General features: G+C 45.0%; 1 protein-coding gene across 4 annotated transcripts in view; it reads left to right on the top strand.

Annotated features, from left to right (window-relative positions):
- Positions 1 to 244: 244 nt before the first annotated feature.
- Positions 245 to 17529, top strand: part of FAM107B (family with sequence similarity 107 member B) — an 83303-nt gene continuing 66018 nt past the window's right edge. Inside the window, exon 1 of one of the 4 annotated variants that reach the window (XM_069547519.1) lies at positions 245 to 608. The gene's annotated coding sequence lies outside the window, so the exon portion shown is untranslated. The remainder of the gene's footprint in view (positions 609 to 17529) is intronic. The other 3 variants (XR_011248121.1, XM_069547520.1, XM_069547523.1) reach the window with 3 other exon arrangements.

Genomic DNA, 17529 nt, shown 5'->3' with positions numbered 1-17529 from the left:
GTAAATTTGTACAGTTACAAAACAAATCTGATTCCCTGTCCCTTTGAATTTTCTCTGGAGACGTGTTGGCAGGACTTTAACGGGGAAGCTTGAATCCAGACAGCAGCAGCCAAACACTCCACAGTGCTTGTGCTTGCGGGGGTGGTGGTAGTGGTGGCGGGCTGTGTGTGTGTAATTTAATTTCCCATTTCCCTCATCTGGTGATACTCAGTTTTTTGTTCCAATACAGTATTCTCTCTCCTTCGAGAGTTCCCAAAGCGAACCAAACTAAAACCACAGAAGGAAAACCTCCGGAACCAAACCCGCTGACTTTTTCCCGGTATAGCCCTAGTGGGCCCCGGTCCGGAGCGCGGAGCTCCAGCCAGCGCGGCGGGGCGTGTCCGAGGGCGTGGCCTCGGCAACCTCGCCCCGCCCCCGCCCCGCCCCGCCGCTTAATTCGGACGCTCCGGGCCGCGGGGTGTGAAAGAGCCGCCCAGCGCCGGACGGGTAGCAGCCGCCGTCAGAACCGCCGCCCGGGCCGCTCTCAGCTGTTGGGCCGCTGGGTGCCGCCGCGGCCGCCCGGAGCGAGCGCCGGGGAGGGAGCCGCGCGCCTTTGTGCGCGCGCCGAGGTGGGTTCGCCTCCAGCACTTACTTTGCACACAAAGACTGGGAGCTGAGGGGAGGCGGGGTGCCCGCCAGGGCTACGGCGCGGCCGCCCACCTTGCTCTGACCCCCGGCGCGAGGCTTTCCCGGGGTGGGAAGGGCCGCCAGGCTTCCCCTCCCGGCGGCTGGCGCTGGGGTGGGGGTCCTGGCGTGCGGGGGTTGGGGGGTTACGGTGCGCAGGGCGGTGGGCTTGCGGGGAGCCCCGGCCACCCCGCGCGGTGCAGGGGACAGGTCCGGGGTGCGGGGTCGGGGCGTGGCAGGGCCCGCGTGCGAGGAGTCCCCAGTGCCCGGGGGTGCAGGGGATACGGGGGGCGCCGCCAGGGAGGCGAGCCTGGGCGGCCGCTCCGCTCGGCTTATTGTTGCTTCCTCGGCCCTGAAAATGGAGAGACCCTGCTTGGAGGGATGCGCTGCCCACCGGCTGCGCCGCGCGCGGCCAGATGCCGAGCCCGGGGCGCCCGGCTCGCCCCTCGCAGCCCTGGCCGCCGCGGAGCCTCTGCCTGGACAAACAAAGGAGGGGCCGCGGGGGGTGAGGGGGGGTGTTGCGCCGCTGGTTGAAAGGTGATCGGGGCACTGTTTCCCAAACAGCCTGCAAGTAACTTTTCCATTTCTGTCTCCTCTCCGCTCCGCTCCTACTGCTCCAGTGAACCCAGTATGGTGGGTGGCGTCTGTACCCAAGGAGTCCTAAAATTTTGATTCTCATAACTCCTTCCCCGAGCATCTTCGGGTCCTCTCTGGGATAGCGTGGATGCCTCTGGCCAAGTTTTGACGAGCTTTATAGGGAATGGTAACAGTCAGTCCTTCTGAAATATGAAGAGGAATCCCATAGAGGATAAATGGCAGATCTTCTCTGTAGTAAGATACCATAGCCTGCCTTTTGCGGGAAGACTTGAGTCAGTGACAGTAGAGCAAAGTTCTTTGATGAGAATGAGTGTGATATTCAAGACGAATATAGAAAATTGGAATAAGGCCTGTTAGGCTTTATATTTTTAACTTGCCAACAGGTACTTAGTTTCTGTTCGGACCGTGTCCCCCTTTCATCACGTTGGAGATTTCAGCTGTACAAATTGCTTTAAGTTGAGATAGTATCTGAGGTGCATGTCTAGAGATTTCTTAATGCTAGTAGTTTCCAGTTTAAAGCTTTTAGGTGTAAAATTATATATGTTTATTAACAAATTGAAAAGAAACATAGGGAAAAAAGAGTCACTCGTACCCAACCACCCAGACATACCCTAGAATAAAGGCTTGTTTGCTTCATTTATGGCTTGGCAGCCCTGGTGTGAAGTGTGTGTGTGTGTGTGTGTGTGTGGGGAGATGAATGTGAATGAATGAAGGAGTTACTGATTATTAATCTTGACCACTGCCATTGGTCTAAAATATGATCTCTAATAACCTTAGTCTACAATAGTGTTTTGCCAACAAATTGTTTGAAATATATTTCCTTATAGCCTTGCAAATAACCACCTGTGCAGAAGAGGGAGGGAAGAAGTAGGAAAAAACAATGCAAGTTCCACTGAAATAGGAAAGAATGGACTGATGAAAGTGTTTAATGTACTCTGTTCCTTGGATTTCAGGAGTAGCTTTGGGTTGACTTTTTTAAAAAATAAAAGCAACCTTTCATTTTAAAAAATGTTAAAAAAATAAAATTGTGTTCTAAGATCCATGAAAAATTGTAACAGAAAAGAACTCGTTGTAGAATCAGGAATAGTTATGGTTTTGTAGCTGGTGACATGCTTGCTTCTAAAAGACCTTACATTGGGAAAGTAAAACAAGAAGGATTTTCCTGTGAGTGTAGAGAGTAGTTTTTAAGTGCCTGTGTTCTGGGAAAAAACAAACAAAAAACGCGTTCAACCACACATTTGGCCGCTGAATGTTTTTGTCATTATATACTTTTATTTTCCACTTGTAAAATTTTCCCACATTTAATTTCTCCAGTATGAAAATTTTAAAAGAGGTCTTGGAATTGACTGTTCAGAAGTGCTTGATTGATGATTAGGATGATGCAATGTTTTTTGAAGTTAGAAAAATTTACGAGAAGGAAGTTGTGGTTACGTGCTGTCAGGTGCAGTCTGTGTTCCTGTTTCTAACATGGGGCTCGTTACTCTGCATATGTGTTTGGGGGGTTTACAATGCAGTACAGTTGACTCTCCAAACCCCTGAGTTTCACATCCCCATGGTCAACCAATCAAGTATTGAATCTGCAGGTGCCAAACCCCAAGATGCAGAGGGCCAACTGTATTCATCATACTGCACTGTTTTATATAGGGACGTGAGCATCTGTGGATTTTCGTGTCCTCAGGGGTCCTACAACCAATACCCATAGACACAAGGTCAACAACAGTGACCTGTGAGTGTCAAGTTTGTGACCTGTTGTGATAACGGTACCTTTCTCCATCCAGAAGTCAAAAGAAACTAAAATAGGGACTATCAGAATCTCTCAGTCTTATTTTTCAACCCTCCTGTGACCTGGAACAGTCTGAGCAGCACAGCCAAGCTGGACGTGAGATCAGAGTTGAGTCGTTTTGCTCTGAAAAGTTCTTTTGCCTCACAGGGAGGAGAGAAAAGTTTGGAAGTGGTCCAGGGTTACAGACTTGTATGGCTGTTTGTGGTGGTCTGTCCCTGTGGCCTGGAGATTCCATTCCTGACGTGTTTAAAAGTAGGCTTGGTTTGAGTTTGAGAGAAGTGCTCTGAGAAGTCTGGTTCCTGAGCTGTATGTGGTAGGATGCATGTGGTCATTTGTTCATTCATTCCTTTGATTTCTTCATTGTTTAAAATCTCACAGAGATGGAAAAGAGTTTTTACTGATTTAGAGGGGAGTAGTTAAGGTGTGGAAGACTTCTTTAAAAAGAGGGAACATAGTAAGTTAATAATATGGCTTCATATTTTTTTTAAGATTTTTTTTTAATGTGGACCATTTTTAAAGTCTTTGTTGAATTTGTTATAGTATTGCTTCTGTTTATGTTTTGGTTTTTTGGCCATGAGGCATGTTGGATCTTAGTTCTCTGGCCAGGAACCCAGTCTGTACCCCTTGCATTGGAAGGCAAAGTCTTAACCATTGGACTGCCAGGGAAGTCTCATAGGGCTTCATCTTCTTAATGTCCTGTCTGCCCTTTCCTTCCAGAATTCTCTGTGAAAATGTTTGGAGAAGAGGGGCCAGGAGGTTTGGTTGGGTGAGGTCTAGATTTGAGGCATTTTTGAAGTCCCCGAATATCTTGAGAGATAGGAACTTGTCAGCCTTTTTTAAGTCTGGAGAAAGTAGCTGTGAGCACTGACCCGTTTTTGCATCTCACTTTGGGCTCCCGTTGTGCAGGGAGAGAACTGTGCAACAGAGGAGTCTGTGTGCACAGCCTGGGGCCACTTAGTGCTGGAATGGCCTGAGGAGACTTCATTGCATTTCCTCACACAATTTCCTTGTCCAAGCTTGGCCTAGTTTTGCTCTTCGTTTGCGAAGCAAACCACTTTCTCCCTTTCTCCTTCTCGTGCAAGAAGTGCTGGGCCCCATCCATCTGAACTGTAAACCTTTCCTTATGCAATGTACCCAGGGAACTCTGCTGAAAAGGATTCACGCTTTTATCGCATCTGATGCTACTGATTCCAGGACCCTATCAGTAAAAGAGAGAAAATCATTGGTCCGCTGCCACTTTGTCCTAGTGAATGGACGAGAGGCTATTTCTAAGGCTGATTTGGGGATGCTTTGTTTTCTATTCATTCCTTCATTGAACAAACATTTTCTTTGCTCTTCCCATGTGCTGGCACTGCCCTTGCATTGGGCATACTGCAGTTGACAAGTCCCATTGCGCCCCTGTCCACCTGGCAGGGTAGGAGAGGGAAATATTTAAAGAATTGCGTAAAATCACGCAAACATTGACTTTAATGACCATGATGTTAAGAGAAGGGAAGGGAAGCTTTGTGAATTAAGGTGTCTCAGAAAGAATGGTGTAAATCTCAGCTCAGACTGTGGGATTGAGTTTCTGAACTGTGGGTGAAGTGTTTGGGGTGAGAGGCCTGGTGGGAACTGAGTGTGATTTACCCTAGGCTGAGAGCTTGGTGATAGGAGCTTGGTGGAATAGATTTGGAAGACTGTTCAATTGTGTCTAGAATTTGGCTGAGGGTTTCGGACACTTTTCTGGTATAAAATTGAGGAGGGACTGGGAAACCAAGGTCTTGTTCTTAATGTTCTCGCTGAAGGTGAACCTGCAGGCCAGTTGGGGACAAGGTGTCCCAGCAGGTCCGAGGGATTCCCAGGACCTGAGGGCTAGTGTTACGTGGTGGGGGGAGGCAGGACCAACTACATCTGTGCCCACCCCAGGTTCTGTTACTATTGAAAACATAAGAGAGGGGTTTGTGCGGAAATTGTGGGAAGACTTACTTAAGAAGACCTTTCAGACTCGGGTGAACTGTAGGAAGGAAAATGGGGAGCGATGCAGAAAAAGAAGGACCGTTGCTTTGACATGAGTGAACTCTGTGAACTCTGCTGTTCTACCAAGGGTTGCATTTAAGGTCCAGCAGCTGATCAGAGCAACTGTAAAGCAGTAGCTGTAGTCTGTGCCTCGCGTGCTTGGGGAGATGGGAAGGAGGCATAGTTTGGTGACAGTGATGTTTCATATAGACAGCACAATCTTGGAGTTCTTCAGTGTGAAAAAAAAGCTCCCTCAACCCTCAGAGCCTTGAAAACAGCATGACCTGTGTATGGGCTGTCTGCAGTTCTATTCCTGGATATGCTACTGAATTATAAACCCTTAGCAATAGTTTCATGAAGAAGTCTTAAATGAAGGATTGTAGAGCCTAGGCAAGACATAGGGAAAAAAAGTGCAGGTAGACCAGCTGTCCAAATCCTGGTGGGTTGTAGGTATGCATTGTTTGGAGGATTTTCGCACCTTGTTCTCTGTTCTCTTTTCTGTTGTCAATGCCAAGGGTATTATAGTGAAGCATCTATGGGGTACAGCCCTGCTTGGTACCAGTCCTGGGCAAGAGGAGTGAAATTGGGGAACGGGGCCTGTTAATGAATGTGCTGTAGGGGAATGGTTTGGAGCTTTGAAGTCAGACACATCTGAGTTAGAACCAGCTGCTAAAGAATTCACCTGCAATGCAGGAGACCCTGGTTCAATTCCTGGGTCAGGAAGAAAAGCAGGGGAAAGGATAGGCTACCCACTCCAGAATTCTGGGCTTCCCTGATGGTTCAGATGGTAAAGAATCTGCCCTCAATGCAGGAGACCCTGAGTTAGGAAGATCCCCTGGAGGAGGGCATGGCAACCCACTCCAGTATTCTTGCCTGGACAGTCCATAGGGTTGCAAAGAGTCCGACATGACCGAGCAACTAAATACACACACACACACACACACACACACACACACACAGTCCATAGGGTTGCAAAGAGTCCAACATGACTAAGCAACTAAATACACACACACACACACACAGCTTCACACACACGCACACAGAGCTTCATGAGCTCCACAAGTCACGGAGCCCCTGGGAGCTCTAGTGCTCTTGTCTGTGAGATGCACTTGGTAAGATCTACCTCAAGGGCCTGAAGCCTTAAAACGCAGTCCGTGAGACATGGCTGGCCATGGGTGTTTAGGCTCTTGTGTCATCGCGCACAGATATTTGGTGATAGCAGTGGCGCCAAGATGCTGATGAGGGACGCCAGTGAGAGGAGGTGATGCGTGAAAGACTTTATCACTTTTCATCTGACCTTTCAGGATGCCTTCACATGCCTTCAGGAGTGTTTTAAAGATAACCTGGCTTTGCTATTAGAAACGGTGTGTTTTATTCTATTCTTGGACGCAGATTCTGGCACCCTTTGTAAAGTGTCATATTCACATATCTAGGAGAGAGGCTGTGATCCCATGCTGTCAGCTTTTCTGTGTCATTGTTAGTATATGTAACACAGAGTGCACTCGGTGAACATTCAAGTTAAACTCACATTTCATCCTGGTTTTTCAGGCATCTGGGCGTGATCCATGCTCATCAGTTTACAAAACCATGCAGTCACGTTATGAACTCCTGCAGTATAAGTCATCAGTTGTTTTGGAGTGTCTCATAGAGAGGTATGAACATGTCCTTGTGCTGGAGGAAGTTAATGCCATTGTGGATATGTATAGAAGGAGGCTTTCTAGGTGTCTCAGTGGTAAAGAATCTGCCTGTCAATGCAGGAGATCCAGGAGACGCGAGTTGGATCCTTGAGTCAGCAAGATTCCCTGGAGAAGGAAATGGCAACCCACTCAAGTGTTCTTGCCTCCAGAACCCCATAGACAGAAGAGCCTGGTGGGCTATAGTCCATGGGGTCACAAAGAGTCAGACACACACACACATGTATAGAAGCACTTTCTTTTGAATGTTCTGTTCCCATACATTGTCATGTCATTTAAAATAGGTAAAGCTGTGGTCAAGGTTCTTTGTCTTCCTTTCATTTTTTCCCAGATGCCCAGAGTAGTGCAGTGTGTTGGAAAGAGAGAGGCCTAGTGTCTTAAAACGTTTGGAATCCTGGGCCCATGTTCACCATTAATGGTTTCCTAGCAGGTCATTTATTTGTCTTTTTTCTACTTCCTTATCTATATGAAGATAATCAGCCTTACCTACTACTTAGAGTGGTCTTGAGGGAGAGGTGGAAGCCTGTCTTCAGTTTCCCTACGGGTACATGCAGGATGATCAGTCGTCATTCCTGGGGCTGCTCTGGGGTTCAGTATCGTGCTGGCCACCCCCTAGGATCAGGTGACTCTTTGAAGGTGAGGGGGGCAGGGCACAGAAGGGAGAGCAGGACTGGCCGAATCACCCTTTGTTTTCCTGCTGTGGGATGGGAGTGAGGGAGCATCAGTTACTCTGTGCTTGTGGCGGGAGTTACCATGGGCGTGTACTACCCTGTCAGACTTAGCATCCGACTGGCCGAGACAGTTAACCTAGGAGGGCTTCCATATTCTCATCTGTGAAATGTAATTATAATAAATATTTTCATTATTACCAACTAACAGTTCTTGAACACTTCCTTCCTGGCAGGTGTTGTGCTAAGTGCTTTATGAGAGCTCTTTATTCCTTCAGCAAATGCTTAGTGAATTTTTCTCCATGCCAGACCCTGTGCCAGACTCTGGAGAGTGTGGATGGGAGGGGCAAAATTCTGCCTGCATGGGGCTTCTCTTCTAGCGGGAAGACAGAGTGTAAGGCAGACACAGAAATGATGTCCTTCAGAGCCCTGTTGGTGCTGTAAAGAAATCAGGTCAAGGGGTAGGAGCAGAGGTAGGCCTGCATCTGTCTGTGCAAAAGCAAGTACAGATAACAACCCAGGGGCCAGAGGCAGTCATCATGTGGACCTGCAGGCCACTGGGGACTAAAGGAGGGTCCTGAGCAGGAAGTGGTGGAGATCAGCCTTGTGTTTTGTAAATATATGCCTGTAGCCATGATTGCAGAGGCCAGAGTGGAGGCAGGAGGACCCATGGGAGGTTTCTGTGAGCCCTGGGGACTGGGATAGAGCTGGTGAAAAGTGGTTGGATGGATCCTGAAATATTTTGAAGATGGAGCCATCAGGACTTGATCATGGTTTGGAGCTGATAACAGGACAGGAGAGAAGTCATGAGTGACATGTATGTGTTTGGCCTCAGCCCCTGGGTGAAAGTTGATACTGTTTATTGATCTGGGAGACCTGGAAGAGGATTATCAATGTGCACAAACAGCCTCTGAAATGAATGCCATTCTAGGCTTCCCATTTCACAGATGTGGAAACTGAGGGTTAGAGAAGTAACAAGTTGGCTGTAAGATGAAGCCGAGTCAGGATTAGGATCCAGGTCTGGTCCTTGCCCCAGCCTTGTATTCTCAGCTGTTTTGCTGTGCTCAGCAAAGTATCTGAATTTACTATCAGAGTAGATTGGTGAGAGAGGAGCTGTGCAAACATTGAAAACGTGTCTTTCTCTTTTTTTTTCATTACAGCCTTACTGAGCTGTCACTTATATACCATTCAGTTCCCTCATGATAAGTGTACAGTTCTGTAATTTAGTAAGTTTGTACAATTGAGCAGCCATCACTCCATCCAGTTTTTGACTTTGTAGTCACTTCCTGTTTCCACCCCTAGTTTCAGGCGACCATTGATCTTCTGTCTGTAACGTTATGCCTTTTCTAGAAATTTCCTACACAGAGAATCATAATACAACGTGGCCTTTTGTGTCCAGTTTTGTTCATTTAGCCAAGAGTTTCTGAGGCTCATCCATCGTGGCACAACACATCTGGTCTTAAGGAACATTCTTTGCCTTGGTTAGAAAGAGGTGCTCAGTGCTAATGAGAATGATTTCCGTGGAGATGGGCCTTCAGATGAGAAACGTAATAATGGCACGCCTTTCTGATTGTGCCAGGTGTGGTTTTGTTCATTATATTCTGTGGTCTTCCAAGAAATGCCACGAGGGAGGTACCATTAGTGTTGGTGTTTTACAAAGGAGGAGAAGTAAGCCTAGAGAGATGAAAAAACTCGCCCCAGGTTCTAAGAGCTGGGATCAGACTTCGGCCTTGCCTCCTGTTGGCCACGACTCCACAGTCACTTAGCTGTGTTGATAAAACTTCTGACTTCTCAGCCTTAGGAAGGGCTTGGAATCCCAGGGGGAATAATGCATTTGCCAGGTCAATCTAAAACTGTAGTTTTAAGGAGGACATTTATTCTGCATTTTAATTTGGGCATCCTTGCATGGAAATGATGATGTCTTAAATTGATCCATTTTTGAAGGAACTTTCTTAGGTATGATGTGAGGATGGCACCAAATTAAAAACACATAATCATGTCATTAGGCAGAGTTTGTATGTTTGAGTTGTGTCTTCAATATTATGTTTACCAGAAGGGCAATTTTTTGGGTATGAAGTTTCCCAAGGCTGTTACCTTCGTATTAATGAGTGTAATTTAATTAGGCATCATGCATTTTTCAAAATGTTTATATCATTATATGTTTATATTGATGTATTTTCCCCTCGGGGTAACAATTCTGTATTTAAACAGTATTTTCTCCAATTCACATATAGTTCATACTGGAGGATTTTGTCTTCCCCATTGCAGAGGAGTTCTTTGTACATCACAGATGGCTGAAAGTTTTGAGAAGAGTTTTAAACACTTCATATCTTTTTGTCTGTACTTATTTTTTAAAAGGTTATCAAGTTGCTTGTTAAGAGCTAGTTATATAATTTATCATGATAAGTGATAACCTCATTGGACTAAGGACCAACTTTGCATGAGATTCTGCCCTTGGTTTCTGGTAAGGCACTTTTTACTGGTGTCACAGCTTACTAACTTTTTAAAATGGAATTATAGCATCTTTAAACTAACTCTGTAAGTATAGTATAGCTTTCATTTTTAGGGATTTTAAGTTATAGTTCCAGTTTACTAGCTCAAAATAGCAAACAAAGGTGACTTTTTATTTCAGAAAACCTGATCTAAGTAAAAATTCAACAGGATTAAATTTTGATCTAAAAAGATTGTCTTTGAATCTGTGTTACTCTGATATCTTCCTGCCATTAAAACCAGAGGGACTGTATTCTTTTTGAAGACGATTAACCAGTGAAATGCCAGATCTTGAAAACTTAGCAGATGGGGACAGACATTGTTGCAGACTCATTGGGCCATTCCAAGGAGTTAAAAAAAACTCTCACTTCAGCTAGAAGAGAGTGCTAGGATTCGGGAGCAGAGGGAGAGACTTTAAAAAATGCAGTGAAGAAGCCTGGTCTTTAGTTGCCATCACACTGTTTAACTTCACTCTGCCCTGGCTAGACAGCTTGCTTCAGCTGTGCAGGCTACCAGCACACAGAGCTCAGAAGCTGGAAACAGGCTCCCACTTGTTTGTGTTTGCATTCCAGGCTGCTTCCGACTGGCAGTATCCTTGAGAGGGGATGTGGTACTGGGCAGCCAAACCAAATAAAATTTAGATTGCAGGAGGTATAAATGGTTGGAGCGGTTTATGTACGTTCCACCTCAATAATAATAATAAAATAATTATTATTTGGCCACACAGTGTGGCTTGCAGAATCTTAGTGTGCTGACCCAGGATTGAACTTGTGCCCTCTGCAGTGGAAACACAGAGCCCTAACCACTGGACCGCTAGGGAAGTCCCATGTATCTCAATTATTTGGAAAAAAAAAAAAAAAAAAAAGACCTGCAAACTACACAAAACCAAAACTCTCCAGGGACTAACTGCTAGGGTGGAGTCTTGTTCAAGAATGCAAAATCTGCATTACCACTTGGCTGTTCATCTTGTTTCCTTCTCTCTCATTTCATAGGTACCCTGCTTGCTTCAAATGCTGACCTCTCTGCTCAGAGCATTGATTTTACCCTTTTCACATGAATGGGTTTCAAATGAAGCTCACAACTGCTAGAATCCTGTCAGCAGAAATGGTGCTCAGGAACCTGTAAATTTCTCTCTAGATTACTATACATACTGCCTCTTGTTCTACCAACCAAGATCTTCTGAGCCTTCTTACCAAAAGTTTCCTTTCCTGTGCAGAGTGGGGTATGGCCCCGCCATCTGTGGCTCAGTTTCTGCTCATGGGCCCTGCCCTTTCAGTTGGGGAGTGGCTGAATTGCAGTTTCAGAGAATTAGAAGGCAAGGGGTGGGGCAGCCCAGGAATTTGTAGGACCCTCCATCTTCCCCACATTGATTTCACCCCTCTGGCTTAAGAATGCCTTTTAGTAGTTGATTTCCTCACACCAGGGTCTGAACAAAGCCCGCACATTGCATTTGATATGCCTCGTGTAGTTCCAACTCTAGAACAGCTCTTCTTCCCCCCATCCTGTTCTCCCTAAGTTATTGCTTTGTTGAAGAAGCAAGTCAGTTGTCTTATAGAATGTCCCACATTCTGGATTTGACTGAGACTTTTCTCTTTAAACATTTTCCACTAGTCTCTGTATTTCTGTAACCTGGAAATTAGCACTAAAGCTTGAGTTAGTTTGTTGATATAAAACAATAAAACAACCACTTAATTTTACAGCAGAATGGGTTTATTTGGGAACAGTAAAGAATTGCTATTTGGGATGTGCAACTTACGGTGAACCATAGGTAAGTCCAGAGAACAAAGGAGAGAAACATTCTTTTGTAGATGAGAAGAGTTGGGGTGGGGGAGCATTATAAACAAAGAGTCCATTGGCAGAAACTGGGAGTTCGAAGTGTTGTGGCTTTTCATTGGCTGACATGTGACAGTCTCTCATTGGCTGTGCTGTTACTGGGCAAAGAGAAATCCTTCCTTCCTCCGGCTGGGTGATACAGTAATAACCTTCTTTCTGTTGGAGATACAAAGGTATCTCTTTTCCTTTTGGGTCTGCAGTTGACCTAGAGTGATGAGGCCTGAGAACTTCCCCTTCTGGCCTCCAGATACCATTTTAAATGAGGTTTCCTTTTATTAATTTTCTTTTCTTTTTTTTTTTTTTTTGCTGATATTCTGTAAAGTTATTTTTTTAATTTAATTTATTTTATTTTTTTTAATTTTAAAATCTTTAATTCTTACATGCGTTCCCCAACATGAATCCCCCTCCCACCTCCCTCCCCATAACATCTCTCTGGGTCATCCCCATGCACCAGCCCCCAGCATGCTGTATCCTGCGTCAGACCTTTTATTAATTTTCATAGACTCATGTTCAGCTTTGGTGGGGGAGGGCAAAATTAGTTTGTTGACGGTGTTGTACACTTTATGTCCCATAATCTCAGGACAATGTCTGGTTTTCTCCCTTGCAGTGATGCTGAGGTTAATCATTGGGTTCATGTAGTGGCAGCTTGATCCTTTCATTGTAAATTTTCTCATCAGTCTTTCTCCAAAGGTCTGTTAGCATCCACTGGGAACTGTTGCCTGAATTGATTATTTCATGAGAGGTTGCTGATTCTTTTTGTCTTAATGAACATATCAGTGAGTGTGAGATGAAACTTAAACTAGCCAGGGTGTCCACTTGAGGATGGCTAGATAATCAGTAGAGAAGCAGTGATTGGCTTGGCTTTATCCAAGCATAGCAAATACTTCCAGACATTAGAGGTAATTGCCATTTGCACAATCTTTTATGAATGTTACTGTGAAAGTGAAAAAGTGAAAGTGAAAGTCACTCAGTGGTGTCCGACTCTGTGACCCCGTGGACTATACAGTCAGTGGAATTCTCCAGGCCAGAATACTGGAGTGTGTAGCCCTTCCCTTCTCCAGAGGATCTTCCCAACCCAGGGATTGAACCCAGGTCTCCCACATTGCAGGTGGATTCTTTACCAGCTGAGCCACCAGGGAAGCCCAAGAATACTGTAGTGGGTAGCCTATGCCTTCTCCAGTGGGTCTTCCCAACCCAGGAGTCAAACTGGGGTCTCCTGCATTGCAGGCAGATTCTTTACCAGTTGAGCTGCCAAGGAAGCCCATGTTACTGTGCCAGGTTGATTTTATTGTAAGTCTTGTTTAGCAGCAACATAAGAAATTCTGTCTGTATTAGCTAACTTGGGTGCTTGACCATCACCTAAAAACTAAGAGATTATGACATGGTTTTATAAATTAGAATTCCACATGATGGTGTAGACCATGGTAGGTTAACTTCTTCAATAATCATCTAAAATTTCCTGACACATAAGGACATTTATGCCTCATCTTTCCTTATAAGAGGTGTAAGCCATTGATGAGTTTAAAAATACAGGAGGCAAATGACAAGTCTGAAATAGTTGAGTTTCTGTTCTGCCTAGATGGAAGAAAAATGGACCTCTGCTGGCAACTTTCAACTTCATTGTTAAGATCGGAAAGGATGGATTATTGCAACGTGTGTAGCAGGAAGTAATTGGGAGTTCCTTTTAAAGGAGGGTGGTTACAGCAAGTGAATTTAATATATGTGTGCTCCGTCACTGCCAGGGGCCACTGGAACAACAACAGTATGATCTGGGGACATACCCAACATTTGAAGACCCCTGGGATGGAAATACATTGTTTCCTCCTGCCCTAGGCAGGCTCGCCTTTTGCCAGCATGTAAGTAAGTAAGTGTGTTAGTCAGTTGTGTCTGACTCTTTGCAACCCCGTGGACTGTAGCCTGTAAAACTTCTTTGTCCATGGCATTCTCCAGGCAAGCATATTGAAGTGGGTTGCCACTTCCTTTTCCGGGGGATCTTCCCAACCCAGGGATCAAACCTAGGTCTCCTGCATTGCAGACAAATTCTTTACCCTATGAGCCATATGGTAAAGCCATAGTTCTTGGAAACTATAGCATGAAAAAGATATTCATAAAGCAGGTTCTAGGATCCCCATAGGCACAGTCAAGGTTAGGAGCTGTGCCTGTGACCTGACACTTGGTATTAAATAAATTGTAGCTGTGATCAGTATATCATAAAGGTGTGACAATTAGAAACCTAAAAGAATTTGAAATTAGAAACTACCCTGCGTTGTCACAAAGGATTTGAGCTTGAGGAAGCCTTAGAGATCAAGAGATCATCTCTTTTAGACTCGTTTTCTTTGGTGTATAAACCAACACTCAGATGTGTTAACTACCTTACCTGAGACCACATAGCTCATTAGTGGTTGACTTGGAACTGGAACTCACCCCACACTAACAGTCACTAACACGTGGGTGTTTCTTACGCACGTGATAAATGCTCTCTGTGTGTCGTTTATGGGATCCTCATCCCAGGATGGAGGACTTTAATTGACTGTATTTTATTGCAGAGGACACTGAGGCTTAGAGACCATCAATAATTTATCCAAGATCACACAGAACTCAGATAGAGTTGGCCCTCTGTATCTGCAGGTTCTGTGTCTGTGGATTCAACCAATTTTTGATAAATTCCAGAAGGTTCCAAAATGCTTGAATTTGTGGCATTCTGATAATTATTTGCAAAACATCTATATTGTGTGTACAACTATTTACACGGTATTTGCAGTGTACTAAGTATTATAAGTAATCTGGAGATGATTTTACAGTGTATAGGAGGATGGATGCTCTTAGGTTATATGCAAATATTTCATCTAAGGATCTTGCACATCTTGGTATCAAATAAATCGTAGCTGTGACCAGTATATCATAACTTTGTGACAGCTGGAAACCTAGAATAATTTGAAATTAGAAACTACCCCGCATTGTCACAAAGGGTTTGAGCTTGAGGAAGCCTTAGAGATCAAGAGATCATCTTGTCTAGACTTTGGTGTCTGTTGTGGTCCTAGAACCCTTCTGTGCTGATACTGGGGGATGACTGTATATTTATTAGAGAAAAGGTATGTTTATTCACCCTCTGGTTCTGCCTTTTACTTTAGCCCTTTCTTCTTTTCTTTCTTCCTTTCCCCTCCCCCTTATCACTATTATTATTTTAACTTTATTATTCCATATTAAAGGAATTATTCCTGACAGCCCATAAACATTGCCTTTCCATCCATGGCTTTCCATTTACTCTCAAGATTTATATTAAACCCTAATGTGTAAACTCTAATGTGTAAATGTGGTCAATGGAAAACAATAAGTAACTTGACTACTCAGCATTTAAAAGAGTCTGGGAAGGTGAAAAAGTTCCTTTGAGCATTTTTAAAAGCAAACCAACCAATCACCTAAGCTTTAAGTTCTAGAAAACCTCACCAAGGCATTTCCTTGCAGCAGGCCTGGAAAGCAGAAGCTTCTTCCTTGAAAGCCTCCTCATCTCTTGCTTCTCCCCCTCCTCTTCCTGCTCTCTCTCCCCTTCCTCATCCTGTCACATTCCAGGCTGTCCTGTGGCAGAGATTTCATCAGGAGCAGGTCTGCTTTTGGGAGCAAGGGTGTGTAGGATGGTGGAGAGGGAGCAGTGGAGGGGAGACGTTGCTTCTGGAAACGGGAGAGGGTGGCTGGTGTTGAGTGCGAGCTTCTCCTTTCTGAAGCCTGCAAGACTCACCATGTTTCTGTTCGTGTTGCCCTCGCAGAGCCCGGTGTGGGTGCTGCAGGTGTGTTGTTTTGACGAGATGGTCTGTGTCGTCCTCAGTATATGAGGGAGGAGGGAAGTGTGGAGACCCTGGTAACGTCCAGGGAAATCTCCACTTGGGAATGTTTTGCATCCTGGTCCATGGTGACTTGAAACAGTTTGTGATAGAACAAACACCCAGTTGGCTTTGCAGCTATCTGTGTAGGTGCCCAGAGTAGAATTTTTTTTTTCTAAATTGCAGTTCTTCGTGAGCTTCCTGTGTCAGACATAGAGCTGAATCTGCAATGATGGGCTCAGCCAACACTGGTTTTTCTCCTCCCTCTCCATTTGTGCTCGAAACAAAGCCGCCTGCAGATACAGCCTGGGAGATGCTGAAGCATGGGCTTCTCGGTGGACTGTGGCACAGCGCTGACTCATTTCAAATGCTGCCTTTTTATAGCCTCTTCACAGTAATTGTAAGACGTTAGATGTTCTCTCTACCACCGCCATGTAGATTAATATGACTTTTTAATTGGAGATAAGTTACGTTTTACTCACAGATGACTCATTTCATAGCTCTCTTTAAACACACATCCCACCGTTTCTCTCAAGTGTGTCGCTCTCTGTTCCCTGTAAGCCTTAGGCTCTGAAGGGGGTTGAGGCCTTCCGGAATATGGAGTTCTGTATGGAAAACTGGTGCTCAGAGAAGCTAGGACCCCAACATCTTACAAGTCTCCTTAATGCAGACCTAGGACCAGACCTCTCTTCCCTTGATTGCTAATCCAACACAGCTTCCTTTGCTCTGACATCCTTGCCTACCCCCATCAGCCCCATGGACTGGCACTTGCCACCACAAAAGAGCACAAGCAAAAACAAAAGAGAAAACATCCTAGTTTCTGGCATCCTAGGATGTTAGCAATGATTTTATTGCAGAAAAAGAGTAATGTGTGTTGTGTGTGCGCTGAGTCTTCATTGCTTTGCCCAGGCTTTTCTCTGGTTGTGGCAAGTGGAAGCTACTCTTCATTGTGGTGCCTGGGCTTTCTCATTGCAGTGGTTTCTCTTGTTGTGGGCCATGGACTCTAGGTGTGTGGGCTTCGGTAGTTGTGGTTCTCGGGCTCTAGAGCACCGGCTTAGTAGCTGTGGTACACAGGCTTAGTTGCCCTGCATGCGGGGTCTTCCAGGACCAGCGATCAAACCCGTGTCCCCTGCACTGGCAGAACGTTTTAAAGAAAAACCTCACATGGTTCTGTCATCCTAGTCTTTCTTTCTTTTCTTTTCTTTTCTTTTTTTTGATGCGTATGTTCTTATTCATTCTAATATGAAGTCTTTAAAATGTTCAACATTAAAAAAGTTACTTATACCATAAGCAGAAACTACGGTGTTTATTTAAATACCTGAGAACTGTCTTTGCTAATGTTGTCTGGTGTCCACATTTCGACTTCTAGGGCTAAGCTACTTCCTATGGGTTGAATAAACATATGATGTCTTTCAATGTAAATAAATGAGACTATGTAAGAGTAAATATATGAGTTCTTTCCATGATTTTGAAAGAGTGCTTCTCACATCACCATTCCCTGCAAGTCTTTTTTTTCAAGGGTTGGTTGTCATCAATTGGTTCTAACATTGTCATTAGAGAAAGAGATGAACCTTCTGTCAGACAGACCTTGGGAGGTAAGTTCTTTTCTCTTTGTGAGCCCCGTGTCTTTGATTCTATAAGGTGAGTCTTAGGCAGGTATTACAGGTAAAGCGCCTGGCATGGTGCCTGCAGGTAGGTGCTAACCAACGTCAGCATCCTCCCTGTGTCTGCTCCCCTTACGCTGAGGTCTGGATGTGACATCACACCTGGTTATTTTCACCCACCTGATGGAACAAAACAGTTTAGTTCCATTAGGACCCAGTTCGAGTTTGCCACAGGTTCAGAGTGCCTGCATCAGCCCTACCACTCTCATGGACCTTCTGTACCTGAAGTGCTGTGCTGGTTGTATAAGCAGAGGTAGCTGGAAAGATGGGTTTGGAAGCCAAGGATGAAGGGCCAGAGAGACCACTGGGCTCAAGGATATGGAT

The sequence above is a fragment of the Ovis canadensis genome, chromosome 13 (assembly GCF_042477335.2).
Source record: "Ovis canadensis isolate MfBH-ARS-UI-01 breed Bighorn chromosome 13, ARS-UI_OviCan_v2, whole genome shotgun sequence".
NCBI lineage: Eukaryota > Metazoa > Chordata > Mammalia > Artiodactyla > Bovidae > Ovis > Ovis canadensis.
The sequence above is the reverse complement of the archived record's forward strand: the minus strand, read 5'-3'. Positions and strand labels throughout refer to the sequence as shown.